General features: G+C 47.1%; 1 protein-coding gene and 1 long non-coding RNA gene across 4 annotated transcripts in view; one reads left to right on the top strand and one right to left on the bottom strand.

Annotated features, from left to right (window-relative positions):
• Positions 1 to 17,486, bottom strand: part of OSBP2 (oxysterol binding protein 2) — a 160,550-nt gene that overhangs the window by 100,430 nt on the left and 42,634 nt on the right. The window lies entirely within an intron of this gene.
• Positions 8,149 to 16,495, top strand: LOC309847591. The gene is made up of 3 exons (XR_014302511.1): positions 8,149 to 8,541; positions 14,331 to 14,545; positions 15,863 to 16,495. It is a non-coding gene; the product is annotated as an uncharacterized lncRNA (long non-coding RNA).

Raw genomic sequence — 17,486 nt, forward strand, 5'->3', positions numbered from 1 at the left:
TGGCAACAGTATCAAAATGGGAAACATGCACTTGATCCAGTGATCTCTTTCCTAAGAATTTACCCTTCTAGAAATCACACTACTGCCAAGGGGTAAAAAAAAAACCAACAACAACAACAACACAGAAATGCTCGTGCCGGTAGTTTTTTTGGTAATAGGGAAACATTGCAAACAGCCTAAATGGTTAAAAAGTATTAAGTTAATTATGCTATATCCATTTGGTGGAATATTATACACCATTAAAATGACATTAAAATTAGATATTCAAACAGGTAATATTAAAGAACTGTTATCTCGGATGTATAAGTCATCCTAAATTTATGCTTTTATAAGAGTCCTTGTTTTTTAGAAATACACAGTAAAATGTTTGCAGGTGGAGCTTTTTAGAAAATAATAGGGGGATGGGTGGGGAGATGGGATAATTAGGTGATGGGCATTAAGGAGGGGATGTGATGAGCACTGGGCATTATATGCAACTGATAAGTTACTGAACACCACATCTGAAACGGAATTAAAATAATTAAAAAAATAAATAAATAATAACAAACAAACAAATAAATAATAGGGGGGAAAGCAGACTAGTGGTTGCCAGGGGTGGAGGAAAGGGGGAAATAGGAAGTGACTGCTTAATGGGTATGGGGTTTCCTTCAGGGGTGATGAGAATGTTCTAGAACTATATGGGGGGCATGACATTGTAAATGTGCTCAGTACCATTAATGGTGAATTTTGTGTTATGTGTGCTTACTACGATAAAAAAAAAATAATAGGGGCACAGAAGCTGGCTGAGATGAAATAAGATTGGCTGTAACTGAGAACTGCTCAAAAATGAGGGATTACAGCCGGGGACTCTGTGTGTGTGTGTGTGTGTGTGTGTGTGTACGTGACTTGCTACCAAGTTGTCATAATAAGCCGTGACACAAATGTATATCTGTCAGCATGGGATGCCCACAACATGCTGGGGCTGATGAGTCAGCTGCAAAACTGGATACTGGGAATTCCCCCTCCCACCAATGATGTGAAAAGTATAGATCTACCTGCACTTCTCTGCATAAATTAAAACGTTTGTAATGCTGCTCAGTACAAGATCTCACAGTGATCATTTCTGGGTTGGTAGGTTTGAGATTTTTCTCCCTAGTCTCCATTTTCCAGGATGGTTTACTCTTCTCTTTTTCCACGGAGTGTAGTTTTATAAAAGGATAAAGCTTTTCTCTTAAAAGGCAGACATGTTTGGAAACACCCTTTTTAACTCCAGCATTCTGACTGAATGGCCCTGTGTAATGGCACATTCCTCACAAAAGCCACCGGGCACCTGGCACTTACTCCAATGACCACGACTGTCTGTGACAACCACCACCCTAAGGAGGGGCTGCAGAGGGGCCAACTTTATTGTTGGGCACTTCGGCCAAGGACAACCCCAACAGAGACCCCTGGCAACTCTTTCTCTCACGCGCCTTCATCCAGCGTCATAGTCAGTCACCCTGTGGAGTCAGCGGGACCAGCGCTGAGGCTGTCCCTATTTCAGAGAGGACGACTCTAAAGCCAGTGCCCACATACCCCAGCCGAGCAGCCCAGGCAGGACCCACCCAACATGGACTCTCCCCTCCCCCAGAAACCACTCCTCATGGGTGGTTAGGACCCCGCTGCTGTGGGCGGAGTCCAGTCTTCCACTCAGGAGGCAAAGACCGATACATGTTGATCTTGCATACAGGAGCAAAACCTTAGCCCCCGGATGATCGCTCACAGCCAGGTGTTTCCAGCTCCCACTGCTTGTCCTGTGAGCAGCAGTAGCTGGAGGGCTCAACTACCCATTGCTGAGGACTCAGAACCTCCCTTGTGGTATCTCTAGATCAGTGGCCGAGGGTCCTTCCCGATCTCCCACACTCCGGGTAATGCCCTTCAGAAGGACACACTCTTCAAACTCAGCTCTGACGATGCCCACGCAAGTGATCTGAATGGCCTGAAGGCTCGGCACCCAGAAGGTATGAATGAAAGGAACAAGGCACCTTCTACGTTAGTTAATTCATTCCCCTCCTTCCGTGCCTTCCTTCATCCACCTTGCTGAGTATCTCCTCTGAGAGGAGCAAGGCCTAGACACCGGGAACATCAGGGAAGTCAGACGTCAAATAGGTATGGTCACAAGTCAGGAACGACCGGGACTGTGGTAAGGGCTCTGAGGAGCTCCCTGCAGACACAGAGCTGCCGCATCGATGACAAGATGTCCCTCAGACCAGTCTGGCCTCCCCACATCCAGCGTTGAACAGAGATGAGGAAAAGATGGGCCCAGGTTAGCTGCCACTCTTCCAAAGCAGGCCCCTGCACCGGGACTCAAGAACCTAATTAAAATGAAAAACCCATTCCTCAGGAGAGGCCACCCCCCCCCCCTCCGAGCAGTCCAGCCCCTCTCTGAGCAGTCGAGTGTTTCCGGCTGCCTTCTGTGGAAGAATGTAAGGCGGTGCTGGCAGGAGAGGAAAATCCACCACTCAGTCATCTAAAAGCAGAACTCGCCCACCAGAATCCCAGTTTGCAGTCTCCATCCTGGCCCCACACGAACCCACTAGGGCGATTTCTCCTCTCTCTGCAGAGGGTCGTGCCCCAAGCTTCAGGAGCTGCAACTCCTGCCTGGGCAGCCAAAGGAGACCCGCATTCAGCCTGGCTCTCTGGCCTCGTGGCTGCCTGCTGGGTCAGCTGCCTTCGTCCCTGCTCCCACCTAGACTGAGACAGCCTACAGGCATGCGGCACTGTGCACACCAAACATCAGAGTGCTGGATGGAATGTTCTTTCTGCATCCAGGCACTAAATGCCTTTGTCCTTTCCATGGAAGGAGAAAAGACCCCTGATGCGGGAGCACTGGGAGAGCATTGCCAGCTGAATGGGCAGGGCCAACATGGCCAAGATCTGTAAAGCCTCCCAGGGAGCCGCCCCCACAGGCTTCCTTAGAAAACCACCAGCCCCGCCCCTCACCCTAGCCCTTGCCACCCTCCTGGTCAGCCTTGGTTTCAAAGCTAATTCGGACCTCAGAGGTGACAGCTCTGCCCCAGTGGTTCTTAAACCTTTTGTAGTGGAATCCATTTATCAAACAGATGTCCTTTATCAGAGACCCCCAGACACAGAACAAGGGAAGCTACTTAGGCTGACAGAGTGAGAGGAGGCCAAACCAGAGCCCCATACACTGCCCAAGGTGCAGGAATTCCTCCTGCCCAGCTGTGTGCCAAATGTGTATCATGCTGCTGCAAGCCAGCCTCTGCTGGGCCCAGCTCTTCCTGTGCTCACTAGGGCCACCCTGCCAGCACGGCCCACTGGTGAGGGGCCTCTAGAAGCTTCCTGTCTCTTGCCCCTGTCCCCGGGCGACTTGTCCTCTCCCCCAATGATTCTCTTCCACAATTCATGGTTATTACACCCACCTGCTGGTCTGGCCTCCCTCCAGAGCTGGGTATGAGCTCACCATGGTTTCGAGGTCTGGGCTGGATGTGGGCAAGGGGCACCTGCTGTCTGCCCTCCTATTCTTTTTCCTGCTCTTGTTCCTGGAGGGAACAGTAAGGGACTACTGGATGGAGGCTGGAGGTGCTCAGGGTAGGTTCTGCAGAAGATGTCACATCTCAGGAGGACCCAAGAGGGGGCAGATTTTCTCCCTTACTAAATACATTCAGGTGGCCCTCAGGTATGACCCTGACTCCCCTGTCTGCACCTGATAGGACCAGGGCCGGGTACCTGCTCCAACCTGCTCTGGGGCCTCTCGCCCAAGAATTTGAAACTGGGGCCCAGAGACAGCAGCCAAAGGTGGGCACAACCAGAGCAGGTCAGCCCCACTGGCAGAACAGGGTTAGAGAAGAACACAAAGGTCTACCTACAGACGGAAGGAAAATGGGAGGGGATACCAGGGAGAACCAGAAATGGGAAAACCAAGAACAGCTGACGACACATTCTGTCCCTCCAGGACACACCCCGAGCTTAATTCCTTTAAAGCATAACTTTAAACTTTCACTTTAGTGAAAGTATAACTTTCACTAAAGACCGTTTGAGTGGGTTTTCATTCCTTGCCACTAAATAACCCTGAATAGGAAACCATGACAAAGCAATAATTTTTTTAAAAAAGAATTAGTAAACAGGTCCCTGTCTATAACGGTGTTTCCAGTGCAGTGAGGAGACATCCCCACATGCACGAGTTCTGTTGTCCCGTAGGGATACAGACTGAAGAGTCCAGGACAGTGGGGTGGTGATAATGACCGGCATCTGTCACCTGAGCCACCTGGTTCCCTGTCTCCTACAGGTGTTTTGTATTCTTCTATTGCTGTTGTTCTTGTTACTTATCCTCATAACCATGGTGTGATATGGCCATCATTGTTCCCTTTGATGGGCAGAGAAACTAAGGCTTTGAAGGGTTCATCCAAAGTCACAAAGTGACTTGGAGCAAAGCCATAATCCCAAATGTTGCAGCCCTTTTCCTAAGTCACACTCCTTCACCCCACCCTGCAACTGAGACTCCGCAGAGCCCAGCCTTCCAGGTTTATATCTCAGAATACCTAGCCTTGACCTTTCAGAGTTCCTCTCCAAGTCAAAGCTCAAACTGGCAAAGTAAGGTACAAGAGGGATCCAGGAAGGGGACCCAGCCCAGCGCGCCTTGGGTTTGGGTCACACATTCTGTCCTGGCCTCTAGGGCCCTCTGCGTGGAGCTGGTGACATGATGAGCCGACAGCCTCACCTCACCTGTGTCAGAGTCTGGCGCTCATGCCCCCAGGTACACAAGCAGGTTAACATCTAAATGGTAACAAAGCATAAGCCTTATAAATCTGATCATTACAAAGGGAAGTGCTATTATGTCTGTTAGTTGCCAAGAAAGCAATTAGTAATCAAGGTACTTGCCCTGGCAGGAAAATGAGGCTTAAACCATCTTAATGGTAAGATTATATCAAATGCAGACAGTGACCTTTTGTCTACTTTTTTAGTCAGTGACTCTGACCTACTAATCCTCTTATAATGACTACCTCCCAATGCAAACACATCTTAGAATGCCTGTTTTCTCCTGAAATAAGGGGGCCATCTTTTGGCCAGCTCCTGGGCTTAACGGGCGGGCGAGGGTCATAAAGGAAGAGCTGGAGTCAGGATAGACGCAACCTGTCGTCCTCACTGTGAAAATCCAACTCGATTTCTCTGAGAACAGCATCAGTCTCTTCCGATTCTGCATGTACATTCCAACTCGCCGGTGACCCATTTACCCTGAGCCTCTTTCAGCCAGCACCGATTTACAGGAGTCCCCTGGGGACAAAGCTGCTGCCATCTGTATGGGTCACAGGGTCACATCTAAATCCAAATCGCCACCATCCCCTACAGAACAGATACCGTCGCTTCACTAAGTTCCCTTGTACTGGCTCTTGCTTTTGCTAATTGAGAGCTAACTCCAGTTCATGCCCCACTCTCTACTTTGCAGGGCCTCCTGACAAGGCCAAAGCAATGGGAGTCTCCGTCCTTCCACGACCTCCCAAGCCACGCCACATCCTGCTTCTTTGTGAAGGGCCAGAATTTTCTCCCTGCTGACGGATGTTAACTTCCTCTTTGGTTTCTTCAAACTCTGACTAAAGTGCTTTGTGCTCGGCTGGAAGCACAGGCATTCCCCCCCTTTCTTGGCCACTGCATCCCTATTTCCAATTCCTTTATACCTTCCTGGACACTGGAGAGAGCTCCCTTAAATAAACCACATCCCGAACCACTGTTCATTTCTCAGGTGTGATAATGGTACTTAGGTTATGTTAAATTTTTAAGAAGGAATCCTTACTCTTTTATTTTTTTTTTTTAAGATTTTTTTTTATTTATTTATTTGACAGAGAGAAATCACAAGTAGATGGAGAGGCAGGCAGAGAGAGAGAGAGAGAGGGAAGCAGGCTCCCTGCTAAGCAGAGAGCCCGATGCGGGACTCGATCCCAGGACCCTGAGATCATGACCTGAGCCGAAGGCAGCGGCCCAACCCACTGAGCCACCCAGGCGCCCAGGAATCCTTACTCTTTTAAAGGCACGTCCTGAAAGTTTAACAAATGGAATGACTTAAGGTCGGCAATTGGCTTCAAAATGGTGGGGGAAGAGACCAGAGGAGACAAGGATGGGGTGATAACTGAGTAACAGGTATGTGTGTGGGTTCCTGAGACTCTTCTGTCCACTTGTCTTTAGGTCTTAAATTTTCCACAACAAAAAGGCTTTACAAAAGTCCCATCCCCAGGGTTTTGGGCATCCTTGAGTCTACATGTCCCACCTGAGCTTTACCTGCATCCTTTTCAACTGGCACTTGTTTACTAAGCAACTACTACACTTGAGGTGTAGAGTCAAAGCTGCAGAGTCAAAGTGACCGGCTCCACCTGTGAGGAGCTCTCAGGAGGCTGTCCTGGCCTGCACAGTCCTGTCCTTTATTTTAATGAAGTCCCCAAAGCTTCACTTCTCAAATTGGGCCCTAGCTTTTCTCTCTCCCACAGCAGGGTGGGCAGTCAGGGCCTCCCCTTCCTTGGCCACATACGATGGAGTGAGCCCAGCTTCCAGTCCTGGCATCCCTGACGGGGTACCAGCTCCCTCCGTTCTTCTGTCATCCCTACTGAGTGAGGTGGCCCAGGTGTGGGTCAGGGTGGACGAGAGTTTCAGAGAAAGAGAGGCCAATCCATCCACTCGTTGGTGGGTTTGGGTGAGGACGACCCCTCTGTCCCACAACTTGCTGACAAAGGACCAAGGGCCAGGACACGTCCCCCCTCCCATCGGGATAAGAAGCATAGACAAAAGCACTGAGACCACGAGGGGCTCCAGGCCTGGATACCTGGACATGGGAGACTGCCTCACCCAGAGAACTCCAAGCCAGAAACCGACCTCCTTTCCAAACAAGGCACAGATGTGTTGATTTGGTCAGAAGTCTGTGTGGCATTCTCAAGGAAGCCTGAATTCACAGCCAAAGTGGGGAAGGAATACCCACCTTGAGCTGCTCGCCTATCGACGAGCAACTTACTGGGTACCGTGGAATGTTCATCCTGGGGCAGCCATGGAAACCGAAGGCAATCCTGCAGTCAGCAATACGCTTCACCACTGTCAAGGTCAACAGCCAATAATTCACACCCATATCCCCACTGTGACAGTTCAGGTGAGGACCGCGACGACGAGAGTCTGATTAGTAAAGGGTATATCACTCCCAATGCAGACCCAAGGCCTCTTGTCAGGAAGAAAAAAGGCTGCGCCTACACCTGGAAGACAGGGGCCAAGAACTCGGATACGAATGCACCTGGTGCTCACCCTAACGGCCTCTTTTGTCTCTCTATGTCCAGTGCATTAAATAATTACACGGGAGTAAATTAGAATTAAATCCCCATTCAACGGAAACCATGAAATTTAGAAACGGGGGAAGCCAGCCCGCTGTGGCAAGGAATCCAGGGAGTCTGAACAGATGACATTTCTTAACCTGAGATCCACGGAGGGCCAGCATGAACCCTGTATGGAACACCTATTAAAAGTGGGGTCCCCGGGCACCACATGACCATCATGTCAGAATCTTGGTGGTCCTCCCCTAAGACTTTTTAATGTGCTCATCCCAGGGGACTTCATGCCCACCTACCAGAGTTAAAGAGAAGTTATTCAGGGTTTTCTTTTGTGTGTGTCTTGTTGAACCAATGCCAGTCTATATTTTACTAACTTAATAAGCTCACAAGAGACCTCATTACACCTTCTGGCCAGCTAGGCAGATGGGATCTTCCTCTTTGGGACTGAAGGATCTGAGAGCTAATAGCTTGAGCAGGCTACCTTTTCCCTTTGTGCTGAGAAGGGTACAGCCCTGTCCCCACCTAGCCTCTAGGGACTGAAGACAGAGGAGGTGGCCACAGAAGAACCTACTACAGGTTTAGTACGCGCAGGCATTCTCCGAGCGCTAAGGGACAACTCCCCCACAACGCGTAAGGAACTCCACATTTCGGGAAGCCATGCCTTCAAATGGGAAGAGAAGAGCATTGAGTGGACCAAGGAGAGACCTGCATTTCTCCATGGTCCTTGCATCTCCAGGCACAAAGGCAGCAGGTATTCCAGGAGCTGTTTACAGAACCAGAACAAATCCACCTTCCCCAGGAATTTATTTCCAGCTCTGGGAACCACAGCCAACAGGAACAGAGGGAAAGCCTTTGAAGTCCTACCTTTTAGAGGATTTTCATTTCGGAGCAATTGGATGGCAGGCTGCCCAGATGCTCTGTAGGGTCAACCCCTAGGGCGACCGGCCACACAAAACCCCCTGACCCCCTGCTCAAATGCCAGCCTTGGTTGTTCTAAGGGCAGAATCTGGGCTGCCTGGGATAATTCGGAGCACAGGGCTGTGATGTCAGAATAGGGCTATGACATCAATGTGAGAGTAGGCCAGTCTGGGGAAGCAGGGCAGAAGATAGGGAGCTCCTAAAGGCCGGGATCAGTCCCCCTGCAAGTAAGGCCAAGAGAGAGAGAGGTGTCTGGCTCTGCGTTCACTTCTTATAGCCTCTCAGAGCCCTACTGGGATGTAGACCCGCAGAGCTTCTGAAAATGATTCACTAGTACTGAGAGGTAAGTTGCAGGCCCGCCAACCTGTCTCTGCTTCCTTAAGATTTTAGGAACAAAGAAAATGAACAACCATCCTCTAGCTCCCCCCTGTGTCAAGTGAAAAAATACGCACTATTTTCTGACTGGGAGGTTCAACCCTGGGCCCTAATAGCTTGAGACAGTTCTCAAGCAGGCTGATGGTCAAGATCCCCCAGGATACAGTCAAATACAGAGACATAAAATGCAGGAAAATCTTTACATTTGAACTCCAGGTACATAATAAATAAATTTTGGTATATGTCTGCACTATTACATGGGACATACTGATATTAAAACATTATTGCTATGGTCTTGAAGTTCACATTAAACTGGGTAACCTGTATTTCTATTTGCAAAATCTGGCACTTGTACCTAAGGAGGTATTTTGTTGTTGTTGTTTTTTAATGCAGGTGCCCTCCCCCACCCCACCCTGCCCCACCCCACCCAGTACTGCTCCCATTCATTCAGATTTATCAGGGCAGGGAGACCTGGGAACCTATATTACTTTAAAGCTGCTGTAAAGTTAAAATGGCTATTATCAATAATTACATCTAATTGTTCTTGAGCATTTGTCAAATAAAGTGCTAAATTATTTCTCATGCATTCTCTAAGTTAATCTTAGAGGTTATTACCTCTAAGAGGTGGGTCTGTTATTAAGCCCACATTACAGTGGAGAGAATGAGGGAAAAGACAGCAAGCAACTTGCCCAAGATCACACAGCAGGTATGGATTGAACCCAGGGAAGCTTGCTTCCACTGGCCTAGGAATCTTGGAACTGCAAAGACCCTGACAAATGGGAATCTTGAGGCTCTGAGAAGTACATATTCACACTAAGCACTAGCTACTGGGCCCTAGGAGCTAAGCCAAGATGCAGAGAGCAAGCACCTAGCCCAGGCAAGGAGCTGGCTCAGGGAAGTTTCCAGAATGGCTCCCTCCTGGAAGGAGAAGAAGACCTAAGGAAAAACAGGGTGTGGGAAAGGGGTGGGTGCTTGGGAAGAGGGGTTGCAGGTAAGAGGTTCAGCGTGCCTTGGCAGAAGGATAGTGTGCTGATGAGGAGAGGGGAAGCCGGGTAGATCTGGAGGGCAGGGGAAAGCCCAAGAAGGAATGTGAGTCAAAATTGCCTTTTGTTTTCAAATTAACTTACAGCAAATTTTACTTTCTTGTTGTACAGTCCTATGCATTTTAACACATGTATAGCTTCATAGCACACCTCCACTGGGACACAGAGCAGCTTCATCACCCTCTAAACACTCCCTCATGCTATAATTTTGTACCACACCCTCCCTCCACCCCTCACGCCTGGCAATCACTGATCTGGCCTTCATCTCTAGAGTTTTTGCCTTTTCCAGAATGTTAGATAAATGGAGTCATATGACTTTTCGAGAACGGCTTCTTTCACTTGGCATAATCCCTTTGAGGTTCATCCAAGTTGCTGTATGTATGGGTCACTCATTCTCTATTGTCATTGCTGAGTGGTTCTTCATTGTGTTGTGGACAAGTTTGCTCAGCTGGTGACATTTGGTTAGTTTCCAGTACTTTGCCATTAAGACCAATACTGCAGGGGTGCCTGGGTGGCTCAGTTGGTTAAGCCTCTGCCTTCAGCTTAGCTCATGATCCTGGAGTCCTGGGATTGAGTCCCGCTTCTGGCTCCCTGATCCTCAGGAAGCCTCCTTCTCCCTCTCCTTCTGCTGCTCCTCACTACTTGTGTTCTCCCTCTGTCTCTGTCAAATAAATAAATAAAATCTTAAAAAAAAAAAAAAAAAAAAAAGAGGCCAAAGCTGCTCTGAACATTTGGGTGCAGGCTGTTGTGTGAACTTGTTTCTATTTCTCTGGGATAAAGGTGCACAGTTGTGACTGCTGGGTCATGTGGTCCTTGCATGTTTAGTATTGTCAGAAACTGCCGAACTATTTCCAGGGTTGCTGCGCCATTTTATGTTCCCACCAGCTGTGTATAGGACAGATCCTTGCCGGCATTTGGTATCATCACTATTTTTTATTTCAGCTGTTCTAATAAGTGTGTAGTAATCACTCATAATGATCTTAATTTGCATTTCTCTAATAGCTAATGGTAATGATCACCTTTTCATGTACTTATTTGCAGCCTGTATCTTCATTTCAGTGAATTATCTGTTTGTGTTTCTTTCCCCATTTATATTTAGATTGTCCTTTTATTGTTGAGTTTTTACATTTCATTATATATTTGCAAATATTTTCTCCCAGCCTGTACTTTGCCTTTTCATCCTTTTGATAGGGTCTTTTGCAATGCCAAAGTCTTCAAATTTTAAGTCCCAATTTATTAATGTTTTCTCTTATGGAGTGTGCTTCTCATATCTTAGACATGTCTTAGAACACTTCATCTAGCGCTAGGTCCCAAAAGTATCCTAAATTTTCTTCTAAAAGTTTTATAGTTTTACATTTAAATCCGTGCTCCATTTTGAATTAATTTTTGTATACCATTTGATGCTTAGGTTGAAGTGGTTTGTTTGTTTGTTTGTTTGTTTGTCTATGGACGTCCAAAGACTCCAGCATCAAGGTACTTTGTCAAAAAGTCAGTTTGGTGTATCTGTGTTTATTTTTGGTTATTCTGTTAAATTGATTTATAGGCCTCTGTTCCTCCACCAACATCATGTAGCCTTTATTACTCTAGCTATACAGTAAGTCTTAGCATCAGATAGTGATTTCTTCCACTTTATTCTTTTTCAAAACTGCTTTAGCCATTCAAGTTCCTTTGTGTTTCTATATAAAATTTAGAGTAAGCTATAAAACATCTTGCTAAGATTTTGATTAAACATGTAGATAAATTCTGGGAAAGCTGACATCTTTATTATGTTGAGTCTCTCGGCCCATGGACATGGTATGTCTCTCCATTTCTTCAGATAGTGAATTTCTTTTCATCAACAATTTGTAATTTTTAGCATACAGATCCTGTATGAAATTTGTTAGATTTATATTGAAGTATTTCATTTTGAGGAAGCAGAGTAAAAGCTTCACATTCTTTATGAAATTCAATTTATCAATTTTCTTCATTAATGGATTATGCTTTTGATGTCATATTTAAGAACTCTTTTCTTAACCTTGGGTCACAAAAGTATTGTATGTTTTCTTTTAAAGGTGTTATAGTTTTGTGTTTTATATTTTGAGTTAGCTTTTGCCAGCACAACACTATCTTCATTATGGCTTCTTTATAATGTCTTAACTTTGGATAATTACTCCAACTTTATCCCTTTTTTTCAAAATTGTTTTAGCTATTCTAGTTCATTTGTCTTTCCATATAAATTTATAATAAGCTTGTATACATTGAAAAAAAATGTCTTGCTACAGGATTTTTATTGGAATTGCATTAAATCCATTGACCATTTTGAAAGAACTAACATCCTTACTCTGTTGAGTCTTCTGATCCATGGTCTTTTATCTGAATTTTATAGTTTTCAACATACAGATGCTATATAAGTTTTGTGATATTTATACTTCAGATTTCAGGGGGGTACTTTACAAATATATATTTTTAAATTTTGGTTTCTAAAGGTTCACTGCAGGCACATAGAAATACGATTGGTCTTTGGGATGCCTGGGTAGCTCAGTTGGTTGAGTGTCTGCCTTCAGGTCAGGTCATGGTCCTCAGGTTCTGGGATGGAGTGCCTCGTCGGGTTCCCCACTCAGTGGGGAGTCTGCTCTCCCTCTGCCCCCCTCCCACTCATACTCACTCTCTCAAGTTTTTTTTTTTTTCTTTAAAGAAATATGACTGGTCTTTGCGTATTGATCTTGTATCCTGTAACTTTGCTAACTCACTTATTCTGAGAGTCAATTTCATAGGGTCTTCTACATAGCCATCATGTCATTTGCAAATAGGGATAAGTTTTTGTTTCTTCTTTTCTAATCTGAATGCCTTTGGTTTCTTTTTCTTACGTTATTATGCTGTCTAGGACTTCTAGTTTGAGGATGAATATGAGTTATGAGAATGGACTTCCTTGCCTTGTTGATGATCCTAGGTGTCTTTCACCACTAAAGTTGCTCTTAAACAAGTGGAAAAATTCCTTCACTTGGAAGAATTCCCAGTTTTCTGAACGTTTGTATTTGTTTATATATTTTTTATTTATTTTTTAAGATTTACTTATTTGACTGAGAGAGCACAAGCAGGAGGAGCAGCAAAGGGAGAAGCAGGCTCCCCGGAGCAAGGGGCCCAATGTGGGGCTCGATGTGGGGCTCAATGTGGGCCTTGATCCCGGGACTCTGGGATCGTGACCAGAGCCAAAGGCAGATACTTAACCAACTGAACCACCCAGGCATGTCTGCTGAACGTTTTTACCATGAATGATACTGAAATTTTTTCAAGCGTTTTTTCTGCATCAATTGACATGATCATGTAGTTTTTATTTAGACCATTAACACAGTGATTCCACTGATTGCTTTTCAAATACTGAACCTACATTGCACAACTAGTATGAATCCCACTCGATCATGGTGTATTATTCTACTTATATATTGCTGGATTCAAGCTACTAATAGTTAGTTGAGGACTCTTTCATCTATGCTCATGAGAAATATTGGTCTTAATTTTTCTCTTCTTGTACTAGCTTTGTTCTGTTTGCTATCAGGGGAATGCACTGGGAAGTGTTTCTTCATTTTTTATTTTCTGGAAGAGGCTGCGTGCAAATGGTGTTATTACTTCTTCAAATGTTTGGTAGAATTCACCAATGAAATCACCTGAGCCTGAATATTTCTTCTTCTTCTTTTCTCTCTCTCTCTTTTTTTTTTTTTTTTGCAGGGTTTTAGACAATGAATACAATTTCTTTAATGATATAGGATTATTCAGGTTATATACTTGATCTTCGGTGCATTTTGGAGTTTATGACTTTTGAAGAATCCATTTATTTCATCTAAGTTGTCAGAATTGTGGGTAGAGTTACTTGTAGCATTCCCTTATTATTATTTTATGTCCATGGAATTTATACTGCTAATTGCTTCTTTCATTCCTTCATTTCATTCCTGATGTGGGTACTTTGATATTTTCATTTTAGCAGGCAATTGACCTAGTTGGGTTCAAGCCACAAGTTCTGACCAACCTTCTCCTGGTGATGGTTTCATTACCAGTTCCCTTTCCAATGCCTTTGCAGTGCTACATGAATCTCTCCCTCATATGTGCCAGTCAGTGGCCATCGGGACCTTGAAGTTCATGTGGCTTTTAGTTCAGTTCTCCAAGTATGCAGTTTAGGATCTGATTCATGCATGTGCAGCTTGGACGTGAACCTAGCAGTTCATAAACAACTTCACAGGGTCACTTTCCCAAGCTCTTCTCTGCGATATCTTGGTATTTTCCAGTTCCCAAGGGCTCCTTCTTTCTGTCCTCTGGCCCAAGACTGGGGCTTTATTTACTTATCTCCACTGCCCATTTCCCATCATTGCACACACATCTAGGGCCAAGTGTGGGAGGAGAAAGAGAATAATGCAACAGGGGTTCTCATTCACCTCCTTGGGACCACAGCTCTTTCTCCTGGAGGGGAGGGTTTCCCTCAAAGCTTTAAGCACCTGCAGCCCCTCACGGCTACTATCATTGCCAAGAGAACTTCCTGCTCCTTGGGCCTGAACAAGAAGGCTTGTCCTGGAGCTCTCTCTGCCTGCTCTCTCATGGGTCTCCCCCAAGTCCAGACTGGAAGGAAAGAAGTTATAAACTTACCACCTGCTCATTGTTACTTCAGATTACGGTCTTCTCCACTCTACTTGTGGCTACTTAATGTCCAGGGTGCTTACATAGCTGCCCCACGCATTCTGTGCAGGTTTTCTAGATGCACAAAGTGAAGTGCTCTCACTTCATCCTCCTGAGGACTAGAATCAAGCTGAATTGCCATTCAGAAGACTCATCTGGCTGTTGAGGAGTCTCTAATGGAAGACTTTGGAGTCCTGAATCTGGGAGGCCATACAGATGAAGGGCAGCAGGCAGACGCAAGACTGCTCGGGACTCACAGGATCGCATGACAGCTGAACGTGAGAGGTGAAGGAGGGCAGGACACTTGGGTTTACAACTGGTCCCACTTCCACATCTGGAAGGTCACCTAAGACTACGACGAGGGTGATTCTGAGGCAGTGGGCAGTGGGTCAGGAGGAACAGGGGAGACAGGAGACAGGAGAATAGCTGCAGAACCAGGTCCCGCTGGAGTCACACAGGGGTGGATGCCTGGAGATGGCTAAGTCTGAGTTGGTCCCGAAGGTTGAGTTTGTTGTTCTATGGAATGAGAAGGAGGCAAGGTGCTTTGCTGGGGTAATGAGGGTATGTAGAGTGGCAAGGACTTCAAGAGCCACTGGAAGATGGGAAAGGGGACCCACACTGGGGGGACAGACACTGATAAAGGCCCAGCAGAAGCCCTAGGTTTGAGGGTGTGCTGATCTATGTGGTTGAGAGAGGTTGCCCCCAGAACTTGGCTGTGTGTCATACGTACCTTGGCTCAGTAAAGGGGCCCTACTTCCTGCCTGAAGGCAGAATGTGCAGAACTGAAGGGTCATTACCAAAAGAGCAACAGCCTCCCTACTGTCAACTGAGCAGCCATCACACTCCAGTTGCTGAGCTAAGCAGTTTGTAATATGATTTAATTTATTCCGCTCGACAACTTTAAGAGGTCTTTATCAATAAACATATTTTCAGGGTAAGGAAACAGAGACAGAGTGGTCAAGCGACTTAGCTGAAGTAACCCAGCTAGTGAATGGCACAGCTGGGATTCAAGCCCAGGGCTGTCTGGTTCCCAGGCTGCCCCATGGGTTGGCGGAGGACATGTGGGTGTGATGGAAGCTGGGCAATCAGGCGAGGGAGGAAGACCCCTCTCAGTAGCGATTGGGGGACAGATACTGGGCCCAGTCAAGCAAGGGAGAATAAGAAAAGGGAAGGCAGCTGCTAGAGGAGGAGCCAGAGGTCTAGAAGTGTACTGAGAGGGTAAGTGCTGTGGCAGCCAAAAAGGAGTCAGACTCTGACTTCAAATTACTGAGCCAGCGCCCCAGGATCCAGAGGGAGCTCTGTGGAGAAGGCAGATGGGATCTGTGATACCAAGGCACAGCTGAAGACACAAGGGTGTGCCAGCCGAAGGACAAGACCCTGGAACTTGGGGACAAGCTCCACAGCTGAGGGCCCTGGTGAAACTGAGGGCTGAGATGATGGGAAGCAATCACAGGAGGGGCACCAAGATGCCAAGATTTGGATGAATGAGCGGGGAGGAGGCAAATGCTGCAGATGGGCATGACCCTGGCCTGGTCACTTGCCCCTCTCCGGGGGCTACCTAGATGTAAATTCATTCTCCTGATTGTGTTCTTCTCCCCAAAGGTACCACCTTCTGATGACCCCACAGGGACCTTTTTAAAAAGACAAGTGAGGGGCACCTCGGTGGCTCAGTCTCTGGGCGTTTGTCTTCAGCTCAGGTCAAGATCCTGACCAGGGTCCTGGGATCGACTCGCGCATCAGGCTCCCTGCTCTGCGAGAAATTTGCTTCTCCCTCTCCCACTCCCCTGTTTGTTTTCCTTCTCTCACTGTGTCTCTCTCTGTCAAATAAAGAAATAAAATATAAATTAAAAAAAAAATAAAAAAAGACAAGCGAGTGAGCAAAGGCACACATGCAAGCCACCCCAGCACGCACAACACAACCTCAGAAGGGCTTTCATCCAGCCACCAGATGGCAGTTGCAGACATCAGATAAAGCCTTCCATTGACAAACGAGGCCCACATTTCAGAAGCTGCTGAAAGAGTAAGTCATCCAGTCCCGGGACCGCTTGTCTCCTTATCAAAATATCAGAAGACTCCATATACTTCCTCACACAGATTTGTCTAATAACACAAGAGGAAAATCTTGTAAATCTGAGATGAAGGAAAGACTGTCCTGAAAGGCCGGTGGGCTCTGCTCTTTCTGGTGACATGAGTCCCTGCCCATCTCCAGCTCTGCTGGAAGTTCCCCTGATGAGCTTCCCCAGACTTCACCTGAGGCCCCAGTGACCAGCCTCCTAGAGCTCTGCGCTCTGGCTGCTCTCGGGATCTCCGGGCCTGGCACACTGCCTGGAGCAGAAAGCATGACCATTCAGTGGCTGTGGTTTACACAAGTGTAGACATTGTCTCCAGTGTTCCACGGCAGCTGGCAGAGGCCCACGGGAGGACACAAGCAGGATGATCACAGCTTGGGTTTGGCAGGTCGGTTGTGCTAAAAGGTCAAGAAGCCAAGAAGGGCCTGGCAGGAGGTCTCCACACAGGAGACCCATGGGGAAGGCTGCACAGTGGGAGGCTGGATGGACAGAAAAAAAACAGAGGACAAGGACCTTCAGGAGCTTGAAGGCAGAGGTGGGGACGATCAGTGATGGGGGGAACAAGACGTGGTTAGCAATGGCAATACATCAGTGGAAGGCTTCCTAGAGGTAGGAACTGACAGAGGGGACAGCCTTAGGAGATGAACAAAGATGATGCCAGGACTGGACAGGTCATCTAGACCCTCCCCCTACCCCTCTTCCAGTGAAGTGGCAGGAGGTCAGAGGTGAGCAGCAGGAGACCTGCAGAACAGCTCCAGGTAAAAGAGTCAGCCATACCTGGGGCTGGTGAGCACCAGAGGCAGGCAGGGGAAGGGGAGCAGGGCTGGCCACAAAACAGGTCAGGGTGTGAGTGAGGAGCAGGGGGAGAAGTCTAGAGAGGGAGGAGCCACATGGCCTAGAGTCCACGAGGGGCAGGGGTCAAAGTACACCATCATGGTGGACCCCACATCCATGCCTGCTGTTGCTCTCAGTTCCAGTGAGAATGTTCTTGAATGGTCCTGTCCCATAATCCTTTCTTTCACTGTTCTGTTGTGGAAGGCCCCTCAACCTGCCCCGTCTGATGGGGGTGCTCAGCCTACCCCCCCCATCCCAGGTCCTCTGCCCCCTCCTTGTGGGAGTACTGGCCTGAGGTGGGTGGCTGCTGGGTCCACCGCCAG

The sequence above is a fragment of the Mustela nivalis genome (assembly GCF_964662115.1).
Source record: "Mustela nivalis genome assembly, chromosome: 14".
Lineage (NCBI taxonomy): Eukaryota > Metazoa > Chordata > Mammalia > Carnivora > Mustelidae > Mustela > Mustela nivalis.